The 17,807-nt window shown below is 51.0% G+C and overlaps 1 long non-coding RNA gene across 1 annotated transcript; it reads right to left on the reverse strand.

Moving 5' to 3' along the window:
• Positions 1–225: 225 nt before the first annotated feature.
• On the reverse strand, positions 226–14,180 carry LOC146890232 (uncharacterized). The gene is made up of 2 exons (XR_014999114.2): positions 13,701–14,180; positions 226–989 (listed from the first exon to the last, which is right to left on the reverse strand). It is a non-coding gene; the product is annotated as an uncharacterized LOC146890232 (long non-coding RNA).
• Between the last annotated feature and the right edge of the window lie 3,627 nt (positions 14,181–17,807).

Below are 17,807 nucleotides of genomic sequence, written 5' to 3' on the forward strand. Positions count from 1 at the left end.
AGCACAGTTTTGAGGAGGTGGTGACAGGCAGATCCCGGGCTTCCTGGCCAGCCAGCTTGCTCTACTCCATTGGTCCCAGATCTCTGTGAGAGACCCTGTTTCAAAAACCACGGTGGTCCTCTCCCAAAGAATGTCACTCCAAGCTGACCTCTGGCCTCCACATGCACCATAGAGACATTTGCACCCCCAGTCCAAGTGCACGGGACCACACACAAACATCTGATGAACAGAATTTTTAAAGGCTTTATTTTTATTAGTTTATACTTAGAAGAGCAAGTCTGTGTGTGAGCATGCACACCTGAGTGCAGTACCCACAGAGGCCAGAAGAAGGCGTTGGATATCTCTGGAGCTGAAGTTATAGGTTGTTGGGAGCCTCCTTAAGTTGGTTGCTGGAAACAAACCCTGGTCCCCTGAAAGGACAGTATGTGCTCTTGATCACGGAGTCATCTCTCTAGCTTTGTAGAAACACCATTGCAGGCTTGCTCCATGGAGAACTTGATTTTACTGCAGTGGGGTGGATACCAAGCACAATCTCCCTCCAGGAGTCTCCCGCAGGCAGAGTTGACAGTGGACGTGAGGGAGCATCAAGGTCAGGGGAACTGACCCTGCAGAGAGCTCCTATACCCTCTCATAGGTCTGTGAAGCCTGGGAAAGGGATCTCAGGAGCCCCCAAAAAGAGCTATTGGGACCCAGAAGACCTCCTAAGCGTCTCGGCGTGGAAAGGGTCACAGAACACTGTCTCAGCGTCGCTCAGGACGCATCATGTGCCTCTGTCTAGCTTAGCAAGGGCCAACACAAGGCCAAGGGCAATCATGGGCTTGGGAGTAAGCTGGTTGGGCTATTTCCACAATTAGTAGGCCAGGCGGCATGTGACATGTGAGGTGAGGCGGCGTGTGCTTGTCAGCTCAGCTCTGGGGAGGAAGAGACGGTCGGACACCTGGAGGTTTGCTGGCCAGCCTGCCTGGGTTACCGAGAGCCCAGCAAAGAACCTGTATCAAAAACCAAGATAGATGGTTCCTGACCTCTGACCTTCACATGCATGTCCATGTGTGACTCAACACACTTGAAAATCCACTGTGCATTAGCTCCTTGAAGGATTTTTACAGTGCTATTATTTCATCTACATTAAGCGCTGTAAGTCGGTCTTACTTCTGTGTCCTACTAAATAGCAAATAAGCAGCTCATATCTTCAACACATCTGATGCGCCTGCGGTCCAATTTTTCTGTCAGCCTTCATACCTGCCGACTAAATAATACAACTTTGATTTGCATAAGTTCCCTAGGCTATCGCAAAAAGGGAGGTGGGGCCCATTTCAGCACATTCGAAAGGACGGGAATGGTGATCCTTCTAAATCACAGTCAATTGCCCAGATTTCCTCTTGAATAAAATTCAGGTACCTACCATTTAGTTCACAAAGATAATTTGACATCAGAATTTACAGCAGCGCCTCTCGGCTGCAGCAATCTTCCTTGCCGTCCCCAGCCCCATTTCCTGTGGCTCTCAAGACCCACAAAGCTGCACTTACAAAGGACAGAATCAAGAACAAACCATGATGGAAATCACCGCTGCATTGAAAATGCCTGGGGAAGCTTTGGAAACTAGGGATCACACACCAGACATTTCCCTTGGAGTGTCAGGAAAGGGGCAGACTTGAGGCAGGGAGGGAGGAAGTCATGGAGGCCCATTTAGGAAGTGTCTCTCCAAGGTCATGTGTCTCGGATCCAAATTCTCATCAGTGTGCAGAGTAGGAAGACCAGCCACGTGGGGCCACACCTGAGGAACCGGAGTTGCCGTGGCGCACGCCGGTACTACCCTGGCTTGATTTGAAATGTGCTCCTCAGGTTCCTTCGAACACTTGCTCCCCAGGCTGGTGGTGCTGCTTTGGGAGGCTGTGCAGCCTTTGGGACATTAAGGATAGGCCTTGAGGATGAGCGCCAAACCCCGCTTCCACCCCTGTTTGTTGCTTCCTAATCTGCCTGGATATGAGAAGCCGCATCAAAAGTCCCCGTGGCCATGCACCGTACCGCACCGCACCTCCCATCACACTTTCTCTGCCACGATGGACTGAGATCCCCAGAGCTCCAAGACCATCAAACCCTTCTTTCCTTAAGTTGCTTCTGTTGGGCCTTTGGTCTCAACAATGAGAAAAGTAAGGAATACAAATATACTTGATCCATATTTAGTACGGGCACACAGCCCAGCCCAATTGAATGACTTAAAAGCTCACGTTTTAGAAATGATCTATAACCTGAAACCTGTTAAACTGTGTGGGAAGAAGGCTGGAGACACAGGTCAGTGGTACAGGATTTATCTACCACCCAAAACACACTAAATTCAATATCGGTATCACACACATGCACACGCACGAGCACACACACACACACATGTGCTCACACACACATGTGCTCACACACACGTAAAATGCCCTAAAGACCATAAAAGGAAGCATAAACTGGGTACTGGAAATCTTCTGAAATCATGGGGAGCAAACCCACAGCCGGCCCTCACCCCACAGTGACTCAGAACACAGCCAGAACACAGGCAGAAAGGTGCATTTGTCTGACTAACTGCAAAGGCCCCTTAAATACAGACCGGGATGCTGGGGAGACAGCTCAGTGTGTAAGACTCATTCCTCCACACATCCAAGGCCCCGAGTTTGAATCTCTATCAGTGATGTCAAAAGTCAGGCATCATGAGGTGTGGCTGCAACCCCAACTCTGGGGGGTGGGCGGGAACAAAGCCAGGAGGATCGCTGGAGCCTGCTGGCCATCAGCCTAGGTTCAGTATGAGATCTTGTGTCAAGGAAATAGTGTGGAGAGTGAGAACAGACTGTGTGATGTCCTCCTCTTGTCTGTGTGTGTGCACACGCATGTGTGCAACTGTCCACTGACGTGTGCACACACCACACACACACACACACACACACACACACACACACACACCCTGAGGGCTCCGTAAAGAATACACACACCGAAGGCTTCAGAAGGATTTTTTTCCTTGGGGTTTTGGTCTCTCGCCTCCAGTCTCGTCTGAAGGAAGGAGTGGCTGCCAGGATGCTAAATGAGAGGCAGCACCAGGGTTTCTTTGAAAACACTCTCGTGGAGGGTGCATTTTCTTTCCAAAGCTCCCTCTATCAGCCAACGTCAGAAGCAACAGCAAAGAAGCCATTGATGAATTTAGCTGAGTCAGTCCGCTCTTGATCTAGTAGGACCAGGGCACAACGAAAAGAAAGCACAGACCGGAATCCCAGGACACTAGAGCCTTGTCTGTCATCTGCCCTCCTGCCACCTAGCATGCTTGATCACTGGGGAGAGGTGAGTGACAGGCCATGCCTACTAACACGGGACATCGGATGCCTCTGTACCCCGAGGAGTCCATAGTCCCGTTGAGAACAACAACAACAACAAAAAAAGACAGGAAACCAAACCGATGTGATGAGCAGACAAGGAGGGTCAAAAGCACGGGTGAGGACGGGCAGTGGCAGCCCACGCCCTTAGTCCCAGCACCTAGGAGACAGAGGCAGGCAGATCTCTGAGCTCGAGGCCAGCCTGGACTATAGAGTGAGTTCCAGGATAGCCAGGGCTACACAGAGACACTCTGTCTCAAAAAAAAAAATCAAAACCAGGGGGCTGGAGAGATGGCTCAGCGGTTAAGAGCATTGCCTGCTCTTCGAAAGGTCCTGAGTTCAATTCCCAGCAACCACATGGTGGCTGACAAACATATGTAATGAGGTCTTGTATCCTCTTCTGACCAGCAAGCATACATGCAGACAGAATATTGTATACATAATAAATAAATAAATAAATTTAAAAAAATCAAAACCCAAACCAACCAAACAAAGAAACCACAGATGGGGCAGTGATGTTTAGAAGGCGTGTGAAGTTTCTGGTTGTCTGGCCGGTTATGATGAAAGAAGAAAGCCGGACTTCCTGGGACTCAACATGCACAAAACATAGGTGAATGGAAACAGCAAGGCCAGTGGCGGCCACATTCACCTCTTCTCTAGGACTCCAGAGGCTGAGGCAGGAAGATGGCCATGAGTACAAAGCTATCCTAGGCTACGTAGCAGTTACGAGAACCATACAGCAAACCTGTCTCAGGAGCCAAGCAAACAGAGGGTCCAAAAAGGGGAGGGTCCAAAAGTAATGTTTGTCAGGTGTCATGGCCGCAGGCCTCTGTTCACAGGTGGGGCAACTTCAGCCTCAGAACGGGCACCTGGGCAACTTTGAGGTGGCCGGCAGCCGTTCACTGTGGAGGACATAAAGACAACCAAGGAAATTCCACACATTCAGGGATCTTTCTGGCTGCGGTCTGAACAAGACCCGCTGGCAGGGTTGTCGGGACACAAAATGACAAATTCTAGGTAGGGTAGCATCCTGTCTTGAGTCAAGATCTTCACTGGCATCTAGCAAGGCCTGTGACAGCATGGTCCGGCGGGGGAGATGGATCCGAGGAGACACAAATGTGAAATGCATCCTGTCGGGGCCTCCGAAGGTCTCTGTTAGAAGCTGACTTCTGACCTAGACTCATCCACAGAAGCTGCAGGCTAATCAATGACGTGACTGAATAGGTCACTTCAGGCAGACGGAGAAGCATTTTCAGGAGACGACTTCTTAAAGGGCAATGTCTGGAAGGATTATCTATTTTTACCGGTAATGGGGATCAAACCCACGGCCTTGTGTTTGCTAGGCAAACACTTTGCCACTAAGCCAAATCCCCAAACTCTGACACAGTCTTGACATAAAAAAGTAGGGCACCACACCCAAAGAGCTAACGTAGCCAGGCCTGGTGGCACAGGACAGTAACCTCAGTGACCTGGGAGGCTGAGGCAAGAGGATTGTGAGTTCAAGGCTGCTTTAGAATGAAGAGCGACTTCAAGACTGACCTGAGAAAGTTAATGGGATCTTGTTCCTAAATAAAAGGTAGAAAAGGAGACTGGAGATGAAGACCAATACCAAATCGCTTGCCTAGCATGAACAAGGTCCAGAATTCAGTCCCTGGTAGGTGGGAATAAATAATAAATAGACAAATAAATAAATGAGCCCGAAACACACATCCAGACTTCTTAGCAGCATCTTGCTCATAGCTGTCAGACACAAATATCCTGAACTACCCTTGGCAGCCGCTAGCCTTGAGCTTTGAGGTCGGCACCAAGAATGCTAGCAGGGGATTCCCTAGCCTGCAGCACATCAAAGGAAAAGCAGGAGATCAATACCCATGAAGGGAGAAGGATTTATGTTTGGCAGGACTGAAGAGGGACGTTCCCATTTGACTAAAGCCTGTCCCTGGGCTCCCTGACCAGAGCAGTGTGGCAAGCCTGCCCCATGTCCTCACGCTTGCCAGGGTTAAGTTCTCTGTGAATCTCTTCAGCGGCACTTCACCGGCAATGACCTTCACAGGCCTCAAGGACAGTGGAGCAAAAAAACCGCGCCAGAGATGAAGGGGGAGTAGATTTATGCCTGAGGCCCTGTTTACAGTCCTTCCTGAAGATCAAACAGACTTCACTGCACAAAGAACTACAGGCAACTAAGGAATGGGGTGGGGGGGGTGTCTTCTTCAGGGAAGACATATCAGTTGATTATTCGATACCTGACGGTCAGTCCTGAAAACACATACACATGCACACACACACATATAAAAAGAACACATTATTCAGACTCAGAAGGCTGTGTGTGTGTGTTTGTGTGTGTGTGTGTGCGTATGAACGTGTTATCAATTAATGGAAAAAGATGCCATGAATTTGAAAAAGGGCAAAGGGGAGTCTACGGGAGGGTATAGGGGAAGGGAAGGGAAGGAAGAGGAAAACTATGTAATTGTATTATACTCTCCAAAAACATGAAATGCACACCCCATGCCTTGATTTCTGTTGGTGTTTGCAGGGATGTCCTGACACACTGAAAACATCATTTCATCATGGGAGTTAGGCTGGGAGGTGGTTTACTCATTTACATGTGAGTTGTGCTAGCAGGAAAACCTGAGTTCGAATTCCAACACACGTGTTAAAAAGCCAGGCCTGGGGACACACACCTGTTAGCCCAGCTGTCAGAGAGGAAGGCAACAGGAGGATCCTGGATCTTGCTGGCCAGTCAGCTGAAATGGTGAGCTCTAGGTTTAGTCTGTGTGTGTGTGTGTGTGTGTGTGTGTGTGTGTGTGTGTGTGTGTGTGACACACATACACACGCGCACGTGCACATGGACACACACACACGTGAGGCTTTGGTACAAACATAAGAACATGAAGTTTAACTCTCTTTGAATGAACTTTTTTTAAAAAAAATCACATCATAATTTTAATTAAGGTCAAAGAATTTGATGCAAAGAAATAAACGATCAGGCATCACTATTGAAACACAGACAAGGTGGGGTTTGCACGGCGGCACTCTCCTTTGGTCTCTGAGACACTTCCCTGCTCTATTTCTAGAAGGACTTTCTGAAAGGAAGGGGCACAGTGAGCCTTGGTTTGGGCCTGTTTTCCCAACCCGTTATAGGACAGAACACACAGCAATCTAATCGACCCCCGTGTGGGCCCAGAACATCAACTTGTCCTAGACCCAATAGCATGTTTTCAGCCACATATGAACTTAGTCTTTATTCTTTAGGGTTGTGAATCCGCCATTCAGGACTGGTAAATACGATTGCTTGAAAACCCAAACAAACTATAAGAAATCCTGCGTTCTGCAGCAAAAGGCGTGAAAGCAAAGTCGAGACCCCTTTGCCATTGTCTCCTCTGCCCAGGGTGGAAGCTGTTGCCTTGGGAGAAAGATAACATGAAAGAGGCCATAATTGCAGGGCAGGTCTCCAGGGCCGGTGAAAACAGGACAAAAAGTATCAAGGAAAGATAGTTCTGTGTGCTTTAGCTGAGCCAGGGAGAGGAACTCAAAAGAACAACCCTCTCTTGAACTTGAACTGGGTGGGTGGGGTGGGGGTGGGGCGAGAAAGCCCGCCAGGACGAAGGGGACATTTTCAGGAAAAACATGAGGGCGAGAGGAAAAAAAAGACAGGATGATGTCATGTCATCCAAAGGAACTAGGGAGGCTCATGTGTTTTTATAAACATATTTTGTGCGGTGGAGGAGGGCAGGAGTGTGAACTAAGAGCAAGTAGACCAGCAAGGGACAGAGAAGAAACTGGAAGCTAGAGGGCTATAACTTAGCTAAGCTCTCAAACCACTTCAAAAAAAAAATTATCCCAGCTCAGGAAGGAGAAAGATAAGAAGCAAGGACAGCAGGGAAAGAATGAAGACACAGGAGGGTGAGGGACGTATTTGGAGGCACTGAAAATCGGAAAAGAGAGCGTGAGACAGTCACGTCGCATGGACTGCCGCATGTATTTGTTGGAACTGGCCGGAGGATGGGCTGTCTTCTGAACAACTTAACTTTTCTACCCACTGTAGAGGGGCAGTTGTGACAACAGCATCCTGACACGCAGGGCAGGAGGGGCGCTCAGAACAGTGTCCTGACACCCAGGGCAGGAGGGGCGCTCAGACCAGCATCCTAGTGCCGTTGCTGGGTCTCGGCAACACTGCCTTGGTGAGGGCATCAGCTCTTGCTAGCTCTTCATGCTTGTCTGGGCCTGCACTGACAATGAAGAGGCAGAGGAGGAAGGCCATGAGGGAGGAGGAAGGTAGATGTGGTGGGAAATCCAAGGAACTACTGGAGATCAAGTACCAAGATCTAGATTAGATTTCGGTTTGAGAGAGAGAGAGAGAGAGAGAGAGAGAGAGAGAGAGAGAGAGAGAGAGAACAGATGTCTCAGGTGTCAGTGAATCCCTGTCTTGGCTGGAGCTGCTTGTGCTGGGAGCCCTCCCGGAAGTAGGTCTTGCCTGCGCTTGTCACGTGACTACCCCTGTAACTGGTACTTTGGTTGTCGTTTTGTTTTTGTTTTCAGCCATTTACAGCCAACGGTGCAGCTGGAAACCTAAACACCAAGTCATTATTGGTTTAACCCCCAATCCAAACAAACTTGGAGAGAATGGCCGTTCCCCTTGGTCCTTGCTTCTGCCGCTTACTCTGTTCTTGTCTTGTGAGCAAGGAGGCTCTCCTGTGTGTGCGTTCCCCATTGGCACCTAGTAGTCCCCCGCAAAGCTGGTAGGGTGCCAAGGTGTTCCTGCTGACATCTGTCACTCACAGAGGCCCCCTGACTGGCAGCCTGGTCAGGATGGGTACATTTGTGCCTCCCTCTCTACTGAGCCAGTGGACCAATAGCAGGAGGGAAAGAACAAATTGTGCCCGAGCGAGCAACCTCTCCTGGGCTGACTCAACCTGGGATAGGAAGGCAGGGGGGCATCTGGCATTTGAATGAAGCCCTTGATTGTCCCTTATGAAATGGTGACTGCAGCTGTACGGTGCTGGCCTGGTTCTGAGCCGGTCACCCAGGCTGGCTTTGGAAGGCAAAGGCACTGTCAACAAAGCAATGTGATAAGCAGCAGGCCCTTTCTTGGAGCTAATGTATCTGACGGCTGTACCTCTGGGATCAGCTTTATATCTCTCCACAGATCAGTGTGTTTTTATGACAACCGTCGCCATAGCAACCAGGTGTCCAGCCACTAAATGAATCTGAAGGCTATTCAGTCTCAGCCTGGGGGTGGGGAGGGAGCCCCTCTCACCACTGGCTCATTGGAGGAGCTCTGTAAGGCTGTCGTGGAAGGCAGGAGGCCCGGGGCTTCCTTCCCAGGCTCAGCTGGATGTGAGGGACAGCACGGTAGGAGAGGTGGTTTTTGCTTGCTTTTTATGCCACATCCGAGCAGGCAGAGTAAACAGCCAGTCAATTAGAATAGCATGAAGCTACAGGGAAGGTGTTGCAGACAGCTCGGAGCCTGGAGAAACAGCAGCAAGCCGGGGAAGAAATAGCCAATGGCAGTTGTCCTGCAAAGCTCAGGGTCGTGATTTGAGGGTTAATATGACACCCAGCAAGAAGGAAGAGAGCAGTGAAGCCGCTTAATCCAGGTGATCCAGACAGGCAATTGCATACGGCAAATTACACGGGCTCACTAAGGGCTGGGCAGCAAGGGCAGAGAGATCAATGTTCCCATCTCTACTGGGGACTGAAGGGTTCCCACCTTCGGAGTATCTGAGTGGCCCAGAGAGGGACCCAGGGAGGGTGTGAGTGACCTGGGAGAGGGGGGCTACAGAGGTGTGGCCGCAGCAGAACGAGACCCAGAGCTCCATCTTCTCAAGGTGTCTCGCAGACACAGGAAACATCTATCCATGGTTATGTGGCTCTTCCCAAGGTCAGCCTTGCTGGTCTGAAACCCCCCCTCCCCACGGCACCTGCCTCAGTCCACTGCACCAAAGCTTTTCATGACTCCCCCCACCTCCACTGTGAATGAGGGAGGCTTCTACAGCTGTGAAGCAATGCTCTGGGGGCCATCTGGACAAGGTCAGCAACCACATGTCTGGCAGGACAAGGAAGGGAGACCCAGCTGCACCCGCGGGGGCAATGTGAGGAGACGGAATCCAGGAACACTCCTTGGGCACCTCATGAAGAAATTTCCAGAAGGGCTCCTAAACAGGCTGCAAATGTCTTTGGGAGGACACACCCTTCCCTGTCATAATCTAAACCAGGGCCGGATGAGGCAGGCGGGTACAGGGCCCGTAGGGGAAGGGCTGGTCTCTCTGCTCTGCTCAGACTCCGTCACCCACCATCCCAAAGTGGAGTTCAAACATGCAGTTGGTCTGAGGGGGCCCAGATCTAGGTGTTTCTTGCAGGAAGCTGACCTCCTCAAAGGAGAGTCAGGGGTTAAGTCAGCAACTGCCAGTGTCTGGCAGCAAAGAAAAGGAAACCACACTCCCCATGAATGAGGAGGAGGCAGGAGGAAGGTAGTTCTTTCTTTTTCTGTTTTTAAAGCATGAGTAAGATCCTCAATGTGTTTGAGATTATTTGGGGAATTCTTTGAATAGGTCCCTCAGTCACTCACCGGCAGACCATGGCTATAGAAACCACAGTCTTCCGACCTCCATCTTTATCCTGACCCCCAGGGACAGGCAGGTTGGGCATCCAGGAGTTGGGTGTGTGTGTGTGTGTGTGTGTGTGTTTAACCATTAATGATTCATAAAACTCCTGGCCCCGACATGAGAAGCCCTGGGCTTGGCATGTTAGTAAAAAAATCCTATTTTGAGTGTGTTATGAAACAGAGGTTTTGATATGCTGCCAGATTCATGGAAGATGCCGGAGCGAGGAGCCAGGACTCTGAGATGCTGGGACTGGCCCAGTGGGTGTTATATAAAGTCGTATTAGGGACTCGGGTTGATCATAGGTGCTGGGGATGTACTGAAGGGGAAAATCTAAGGCAATAACACAAACCATAAGCCAGCCTCCAAGTCCAGTGTGCTCCAAGGCCAGCGAGCAAGTCAGCGGGCACAGCTTTAACCCCTGGGACCTGCGGGCCTTGCTCGGGTTGATTGCACTCAGCCTGAGGAGGAGCAGTAGGAAAATGTACCTTCAGGAAGGGAGAAGAGACCCCTGTGCCTTCCTTCCCTGTCTCGGAGGCCTCCTCTGGGCAATGTGTAATAAAAGGGAGGAAGGTGACCTCCTCCTGTCCCCAATGGTAAAGTGCGTCTCAGGCCCACTGTGCAGCTGAAATACAGGAATCTGAAGTCTGGAAGGCTCATTTCTCCACACTTGGACCCAAAATTATATACATGAGGTCACAGTCCTTTTCTTGTCCAGATTTCCAGCTTTTATGCAGTTTCTGAAAAGCCTGTATCAGAAAACCAAGTGTTATTATTGTTATTTTACATTATCGTGTGTGTGTGTGTGCCTGCCTGTGTGTGTGTGTGCCTATGTGTGTGTGTGCCTGCCTCTGTGTGTGCCTGTGTGTGTGTGCCTGTGTGTGTGTGTGCCTATGTGTGTGTGTGCCTGTGTGTGTGTGCCTGCCTCTGTGTGTGCCTGCCTCTGTGTGTGCCTGCCTCTGTGTGTGTGCCTGACTCTGTGTGTGTGTGTGTGTGTGTGTGTGTGTGTGTACCTGCCTGTGTGTGTGCCTCTGTGCGTGTGTGCAGGTGCAGAAGTGTGCAGGTACATGTAGGACAGAGGCCAATCCCAAATGTCATTCTTCAGGAGCCATTGCCATCTACCTCATTTTTTGTTTTGTTTTGTTTTGTTTGTTTTTTGAGGAAGGATCTCTCCCGGGGCCAGGGACTTGCCCATGAGGCTGCCTAGCTGGCCAGCCTGTCCCAAATACGTGCTTCTCTCTGCCTTCCCTGTGCTGGGACAACAAGCATGCGCCAACATACCTGGCTCTTTTACGCGGGCTCTAGGGAGCAACCTCAGTCTTCACTTTCTGAGAAGACCCGACGCTACCATGTCTCCAGCCCTGTTTATTTATTTTTGGATGAAGGTCTCAACTTGTGTCTCAAGGGCCCTGAACCCACTACATAGTCTAGCATGGCTTCAAAATCACAGCAATCCTCCTGTCTCTGCCTCCTAAGGATTAGTATTACGGCTTAGCCAATTGTCTTAAATGTCCCAAAGTCTGGAGTAGGAGCAGGAGGGGAGACTCACTGAAGAAGACGATGCTGGTCAGGGTACCAGCAGGATGGAGTACCAGAAGCATCTCTGAGGAATGCACCAAGTGTCAGTTCGGGTGAATGGGAGGGAGAGAGTGCTTCCTTTCATCTGCCTCTGGCCTCAGGCTCACTTCCTGCTTCTTGCACTACTAAAGTTAAAAAGCCTTCATTTCTTATTGGAAGGAAAGACTGGCTTTATATAGTCTCAGCCCCCACCCCACCCCCGTGCCCCAGCCATGACCAACTCGCCCTTACATAAGACAGAGCATTATCTAGAATCCTTAGCTGAAGAGGCTGCGAGGGGATGGGGGGTGGGGGGACCATTTGTTTGTTGGTTCAGAAGGGGACTTTCTTGCTTCAGAAGTCACCAGGCTTGTCAGCCCAGCTACTCGGGAGGCTTAGGTAGAATTGCAAGTTCAAAGCCAGCCTGGGCTACAGAATTAGGTGACAGTCTCTCCCGTGAGACTCTATCTCTAAATAAAAAGTAAGGAGCCCACTGATGCTTTGAGTCTGTACAAAGCCCTGGGTACCACCCCCAGCATGGGAGCAACAAAAAACCTCACCGGCTTTCAGAAAAGACATTAAAATAAGATGACTCTTCAATGATGTGCCAAATGGATCAGGCTAGCCTGGGCTACAGAGTGCCCCCTCTCCCATCTCAAATGAAATAAATTCAACTGTTTGGGACCCCCAATAGAAACTGATGGATTCCCTTTCCATCCATGTCTTTAAGGGATTTTGTTGTATGCCTTTAAGAGTCCCTGAGGAGCACCTACCTACAGACCAAGGGGGAGGCTCAGAGTGAATGTCTGGCCCTGGACAGCCTTCCTCAGCCAACCATAGGCCTGCTGAGCCCATTTCAACTGAAATGAGATCAATACGACTCATTTTTTCTCCTGCTGGCTCCCGAGTGATTCATGAATCAGAAAACTAGTTCATGAATCAGGGTGGGGGAAGGAGGGGGGACCATTTGTGCAGTCGGCAAACCTCCATTCCTTTCAGGGACCGAGCCGTGAGTTGCATAACACCGCCTGGCACTCGCTAGTTGAAACCGGTCTTTTCGGAAGCTGCTTCTGGCATTGACTCCCTCACCTATTTTCCATCTGGAAAGGGGAGGAACACAGTAGGTACTGACTGTGTGTCCAGCGGTCTTGGTGGCATTTCCATGGCAAGGAGGCGTCGATGGGATCTGTGTGTGCCTGCGTGTAACAAACAGCCTTTGACCAGCCTCGGGGCCCCTTCAAACCTGAACAGGAGCCAAGTTCATCTCTCCGTGGAGCTGCTTAAGGAAGCTTGAGATGCGGCAGTTGGAACCCACATCTCTGCAAGGGCTGATTACAGCCTACTAAGGAAAATGAGATTTTTATCTCTCAGGAATTCAGTTATAAAAATAAAATACAGCGTCTGGCTTGATTCAGCTAAATGCACAAGCGCTTGGGTGTTTTTAATTTAGTATGAGAAAAAAAAAAAAGCCCGGACAAGAAGAATGACCTAAAATACTGCATTTAAAGAAAAAAGGGGAGGGAGAAAAGGGGGAGGCTGCAGGAAGTGTGTGTGTGTGTGTGTGTGTGTGTGTGTGTGTGTGAGAGAGAGAGAGAGAGAGAGAGAGAGAGAGAGAGAGAGAGAGAGAGGAGGGGGAAGGAGGGAGAGGGAGAGAGGGACTGGGAGGGAGCGTGATGGAGGGCTGGGGTGGAGGGGGCGGAGCAAAGAAAAGCCACCCTGCTGGCACTTGAATGCAGAGGGGTGATGTCACCGGAGCAGTTGGAGCGAAGGGGAGAAAAACAACTTGAAGCAGTGCTAATCCCCGTTTGCTGCCCTGAAGGGAATGGACGGTGGCCAAGGCAGGGACTTATGGGAAACCATATAAGGGTGCCAAGCGAGCTTTGCCGCCAACATTAGGAACTGACAGCTTTGTTCTCTGTCACTTGGCCGCCGGCCAGAGGCCTCATTTCAGCTCTGCAGTGTGACTACCCTGGCCGGCTGCCAGCCCTGTGCTCAGAGCTCTTTTCCTCCCAGGGCTTTGCTTTTTTTTTTTTCTCCCTTCCTCCGTCCCTTTGCCAAACACGCAGTGGTTACTATGGCAGTGGAAAAGAAAGTTTTAAAAAAACACACACACACACGCACACACAACAAAGTAGAGAGGCACGCCTTTATCCAGATGTGCAGCCGGGAGCAGAGAGAAAGGCAGTTAACCTACCCGGTGGGGCCTGCAGGAAGGCGAGGACGCCCGCTTGCTCAGGCTGTTGCTGCCGTCACTGTCGCAGGGATAAACAGGCCCTCACTGTGCACCTTGTGGGAGGGAGTGGGGCTGGTTCCCAGGTCTTGTTTCTCTTCTCTCACTCTCTTCCCGAGGCACTGTGGAGCGCCTAACGCCCAACGGAAGATTGTCAGGCTTTCCACTGGGCATGTGCCTGTGGTTCCGAGAAAACCCCAGGGGGCCAGGCCCATGGAGCCTGAAAGAAGGGAGACAGGAAGCCAGGAGGGGTGGTCTGGGTACCCTCGGGACACCAAGGCAAACCCAGCGTCCTGGCTGCCACCGCCACTACTGGGAGGGCTTTGTTGACTGCTGGAACACAATCTAGTGGCAATCCGGCCCCTTACCCTGGCAGTTCAGGGTGCACTGGAGCTAAGAGGCCTTTGTCAGGGGTGTAGGCCCCATAAGAATCAATGTGTCCTTGTTCCCTTGTGGGGTGGCAGCCGGGGGGGGGGGGTGACTCTGAAGAGTACATTGCCATGTTTTAAATTAGGTTCATTTTTCACCTACTTAGAAAGTGGAACGCCTCCTGGGAGGTGACAGGTCATGACCAGAGGCAAGCCTCTAGGCCCTCGCGAGCCACGGGTTTCTAAGGCAAAGTTTGCTTAGAAGTAGAGATCCTGCTGCCAGGGTTTCAGACCCTCAGGGTCCAGCACAGTTCCCAGAACGGCCTCTTCTGAATCTAGAGAGCATGTATTGCAACAGGGCTGACTCCTGGCCCTGCAGCTGCTAACTTAGGAAGTCCAAGACCAAGACGTAGTTGGTCGAAAGCCTGGGAACCTCCCTGTAAAACACACTGACTCTTACACTCAGCTGGACCCTGTGGCACCTAGAACGGCCCCCATAGTCTTTCCAGTTGTATCTTGGCTTCTGATGCAGGCAGTGAAGCAGAGCTGCCAGGAGGGACATGGCCCAAGGTCAGGAGGGAAAAGTTGGCAAGCGGGAGAAGATCCCAGAAGTCCCTGCGTCTGCTCCACGCTGCTTTTATCCCAGGCCTAGGCTGTACTTATTAGGAGGCATGCCAAGCCAAAACTGCGTTGTTCGCTATGTTCAGTCAAATAGGGGTCCAGCAGGGAAGTGGTGGTGATGGGTCCCTCTGAGTAATATCGTGAGCAGAGCAGGTACCATGACGTTCCCTGACTCCTGGCGACACCCTCTTTCTATCACTACTTCCCCTTGGCCTGCAAGCCCACGGGCTGTCATTCTTGCTAAGGACCAAGGCCTCAGAAAGTCAACATGTCATGACATACTCTGTGCAGCAGTTTCTATGCAAAGGAGATCGCAGGTTTGATCCCCAGAGCATGGCAGAGCTCACCGGCACAGTGAGGAGGCAGAAGCTGAAAGTCAGAAAGAAACACACGAGCAAAGGACAACTCCCTGCCCAGCAGAACGGAGGCATAATTAGCTTTGTTCCTTAAGAATGGGCAGAGGAAACACGAGGGAAGCTCTGGATTAATAGCAGAGCTGTGAGCTGGTCACCAAACAGAAAGATCCCATATTGACAGCAGGGACAGCCTCCTGGATTCCACCAGGGCAGCGACCGAGAAGAGCCCCTTTGCTTCAGGACTCGTGCCAGTGTCTGGCTAGTCCGGGCACATCCCGTGTGTTTCCTGGGATGATTCTTTGGGGGAAACACTCTCTGGTTATTTCTAGAAAGATCACTGAGTCAGTCAACATCCTTTATACCACATTCGAGGCCTTTGTCACAACATGTCTGAGCCTATGAGACTCTGCGGTTCAGCTTTCTCCTGGGAAGGACATGGGATTACACTCTGGGGCTGGATGTCCTAGATTGCTCCATGGTTGCCTCCAGGAGAGGTCCTGAGCCTGCCCGTGTTCTCTCCAGCAGAGCCTTGGATGGAGAAGGACCAGCAGAAGGAGGAGGAAGCATGTATGGGGGGAAGCCTTAGCCAGGCTGCCTCAGCCGCAGCTATGCTGTGCAGGTTCACATTCCATGCCCCAGGGCCCTTTCTTTCTCAGAATGGAAGACTTGGGAGCAGTGGCTGTGAAACACCAGACATCCCCTCTCCTACACATTGTGTGTGTGTGTGTGTGTGTGTGTGTGTGTGTGTGAAAGAGAAAGAGAGAGAGAGAGAGAGAGAGAGAGAGAACAAGAGAGCCTCTCCCTCAGCTTATAAACTGTCATGTAGGCCAGCAAGACCACACCCTAGGACTCGCTGCCTCAAAAGTCATTGGCTAAACAGAATGAAATCCCACAACGTGTGTGTGTGTGTGTGTGTGTGTGTGTGTGTGTGTGTGTGCATACTGGGGCCAAAGGTCGGTGTTGGGCGTCTTCCTCTACAAATGTCCACCTTGCTTTTTGGGATAGCTCACTCCCCGAACCTGGATTTTGCTGTTTCGGCTAGACTGACTGACCTGGAATCCCCTGTCTCTGCTTCACTAGTGCTGGGGTTATAGGTAAACATTGCCACGCCCAGCTTTCGGTATGTGTGTGTTGGGGGAGCAGGTGCCCTCACACTTGTGTGACAGCTTTAATCATTAAGCCATTTCCCCAGCTCTCAACTCATCGCTTGAATCCAGAAAGCTGCTTCCTGACCGCCAGGCCCCTACTGTGCCTGGGTGCGTGCGGCTGTACGCATGGCGCAGATGCAGGAACTCTGCAGCTAGTCAACTGGTTGTCTAATGCAAGCAAGCACAGGAGGCATGGTTGGCTTCTCCAGCATCCTCTGACTGACTCCTCAGGACTACCTCTCTGTACACACCACTCACAGCCTTCCGAGGCCTTGGTTCCTTCCCAGAAGAGATGCATCCCACAATGCAAATGTAACTGCATTGGTTCTTAGGCTGCCTGGCCTCTTGAGGCTTCTTCAATCTGTGCCGCCGAGGGAAACATGACAGGTATCACACACAATGCTTCATCTAAGCCACTGGGGCAACTGGGGCTACTCAGAGACACGATATCCTCTTATGTCTGCAGTAGGGGATTCAAGACTATTTGTCCAGGTGAGTTGCAAAAGGATCCTTATAAGAATCAGGGTCCCAAGATTGAGGCCAGGGCCTGGCTGCTCTTAATAGCCAACAGCTAGTTTGAAGTCTAGACACACAGGAGTCTGGAGAGCTTGGACAGGCCACACACGCACACGCACACACGCATGCACATACACACATACACACATGCATGCACACACACGCACACATACACACACATGCACACAACACACACACATACACATACGCACACATGCACACACATGCACTCATGCATGCACACACACGCACGCACACATACACACACGCATGCACACAACACACACACATACACACACATGCACACACACACGTGTGCACACACGCACACACACACTGTAAATACGGTAGTCTCAGCGTCATGTGACTCGCCCGAGCTAGCCGCTAGAGCTGAAGTTCACCGTCCTCAAGAAGAGCACCCGCAGAGCAGATGAGACGATTACCCATCCAGGCGTGCTGCTTCGTCGCAGCCCAAATCTGCGGCCACCAGGGCTGCTAACTACCATGCTTCTTGCAGGCTCATGCCAGGCTTGCAACTTCATGTGCGGAAGATAATGCGAGCAATTTCTCCTATCAGTACGAGCATCAGTGCTGTGACTGGCCTACAGACTTGATGTTTATGCCCAACGACACTCTGCGTGAGCAGGAAAAGGCAGGCATGCATGTACCTATACCCTGGGAGTACACGGAATCACAGAAAACTGTAGGCAGGGTCAAGCAAGACGCACACTAGCCATCAGCTCAGCCCAGCATGCCCTATCTGCCTAAACTAGGAAGGGCAGGCTGTGGCACGCACAGGGCACATCTAGTCTGTGTCTCCTCATCACCCAGCCCAGGCTTCAGTGCGAAGCTGTGAGCCACCCTGGTGTCTGGACTGTGTCTGCTAGCTTTTGGTTCAGGCAGGTGATAGGACTCCAAGGACAGTGACGGGCTGACTTTTGGGGCAGACACTGTCCCAATCACGTATGCTTGCTGAACATCTTCTACATACCAAGCCCCACAGAGAGGGATGGCCACATCCCAGGACAGTCACAGCAAATGGAGGAAACTCTTGAGACTTTG

This window comes from Myodes glareolus, chromosome 22 (assembly GCF_982192425.1).
Source record: "Myodes glareolus chromosome 22, mMyoGla1.1, whole genome shotgun sequence".
NCBI classification, from domain to species: Eukaryota; Metazoa; Chordata; class Mammalia; order Rodentia; family Cricetidae; genus Myodes; species Myodes glareolus.